Here is a 2500-nt window from a genome sequence, read left to right as displayed (position 1 = left end):
CTACTCTTTAGAACTTCTACTCGCTTCGGGTTCCTGATGTGCTCTTCCCTTTTTTTTCTTTTTTTTCATTTTACTTCTCCTATTTTCTTCTCCCTTTTCTTCACTTCGTCTACTTTTTGCAAATCCTCAATTTCCTGCATTTGCCTTCGTGTTCCCTTCGCTTGCTTCCTAACCATCGTTTATTTCAACCACTGCATTTTTGTCCGCGGCGTTCCTGTGATGCTAGAAACTGTCCTGGACTTTCCTTTTGCTTCTCTTTTCCTCTCCCTTTCTTCTCGTCCGTTTCCATGAATTATATCAGATTTCTGAGATCCTTATTATCTTAGAGTCTACGTTTGCCAGGAAGTATTACTCTCTTCATTCTTCTTCACTGTCTACCTCATTCCATTTTCCATCTTCCTTCTATGTCTCTAGTTATATTTCCTTAACTTCAATCCACCTAATTCGCCATTCTGTATCATTCCATATATTGCATTCCCTCCTACGCCTCTCTTTTCTCCTTTCTTCTAATCTCTCTCGATCCCGATTACCGTATCTTCCTCCTTCTTCCTCCACCATCACTACTTTCTCCTCCACCGCTTCCACCACCACCACCTCCTCCACTTCCACTTCCACCACCACCAACTTCTTGTGGCGCTCTTCATTCCGTCCCTCTTACACCCATGGTCGTCACGCACCTTACCCCTCACCTCTTCCATATAAACTTTTTCCTATCATTACCCATTTCTTTCCGTAACCTTCTCTTTCTTTTCCTTGTCGTGCGCGTCTTTTTTTTATCCGTTTCATAATATATCTTCCTTTCGTAACCTTCTCTTTCTCGCCTCCCCTTTAATTTTTTCCCTTTTCATTATCTCTCTATTTTTTCTTCTCCCTTCTCGTCCCAGGTAACAATGTGTAACTTTCGTAACTCGTAAGGTTAATGAGGCATAGGGGGGGGGGGGTCGGACAAAGAAAAGAAGGAAAAAAGAATGAAGATGGAGTAGGTACAAAAAAGAAAAAAAATGATAATGATGATGATTGGTGATGATGACGACAGTGATAATATGATAAAACAAAACAATAAAAATAACAATGAAGTTGCTAACAATAACAATAACAATACTAACAATAACTATAACTATAACACCAATGATAATAAAGAAAAAAATATAATGATAATAATAGTAATAACAACAATATTAAAAACAACAACAATAACAAACACTCCTGCAGAATGAAAATCAGTCTCCAGGAGAGAGAAGCGGATCCCTCGGGGGGGTGGGGGGGGGGGGGGGGGACAGAGGGACCGGACCCCCGAGACCCGAAACGAGCATCAACAAAAGGGGTCGCAAGCAAGGGGACGCGAAGGAATCGTAGGAACAGGAAGAGGAAGAAAGGGGGAGAGTGGTCGATAATTAATGAGGAGGAACGAGAAGAGGAAGGGAGAGAGATGCGTAAGGGGCGGGGGTGGGAGGCAGGGGGAAGGGGTGGGGGATATCTATCACATGGAGATGCTAATAAGATCAACGGGTGGGACCGAGGGAGGGAGGGAGGGAGGGAGGGGGGTAAATATATTTCTATATGTATAATCTAATTTTGTCGAGGATTCCCCTGATCTCATTCACGTGTTCTTTATATTTTAATCTAATTGTGTTTTTTTTTCTAATATTAAGAGCATTACCGTTCATGCAATAAAAAAGACCTAATTTTGGATAAATACTGTAATGCTCGTTTGCCCATTTAATCTTAATGTATGTATGTATGTATGTATGTGTGCATATGTATATGTATATGTATATGTATATGTATATATATATATATATATAGTGTGAGTGTGAGTGAGTGAGTGAGTGAGTGAGTGAGTGAGTGTGTGTGTGTGTGAGTGTGTGCGTGTATATGTATATGTTATGTATATATATAATGTTATATATATATATATATATATATATATATATATATATATATATATATATATATATATATATTATATATAATAAATCAAATCCACCAGGGAGGGCTGCGAACCGGAGCCCGACCAGACCATCCTGAGACCCAAAGAGAGCAAAAAGGTTCGCAAGGAAGAGCGCACCGCGAAGGTCCGATTTCACACCGTCCGCTAAGCAGAGCCACGGGTCGTTCGTGGCCCTTCACGCGGATGGGTATATTTAGCGCCGAGAGACCGCGGCCCATTCGCGCTGCACGTCGGACTTGTCGCCGCTACCTCCTCTTCCTCTCCTTCCGCTTCTCCTTCCTCCTTCCCCTCCTTTCTTCTTCTTCCCCTCCTCCTCCTCCTCTTTTCTCTTTCTCTTCCTCTTTCTTCTATCCCTCTCTCTCCTCCTCGATCATCCCTTTCCGCTCCTGCCACAGGTCACCACACAGGTCACTCCAGATCAACGTCCCGGGGATCGACTCGCGTGGCCCCTCCTCCGTCCAGCTCCCCTTCAACGCGGAATGAATCACCGACATCGACATCGACAAGATGACCTTTTATTTTCCATCGGTTATTAATCAACATTTTGTT

Source organism: Penaeus japonicus, unplaced genomic scaffold (genome assembly GCF_977035675.1).
Source record: "Penaeus japonicus unplaced genomic scaffold, GWHDUDI00000001_assembly GWHDUDI00000033, whole genome shotgun sequence".
Taxonomy (NCBI): domain Eukaryota; kingdom Metazoa; phylum Arthropoda; class Malacostraca; order Decapoda; family Penaeidae; genus Penaeus; species Penaeus japonicus.
Note: the sequence above shows the minus strand (reverse complement) of the source record.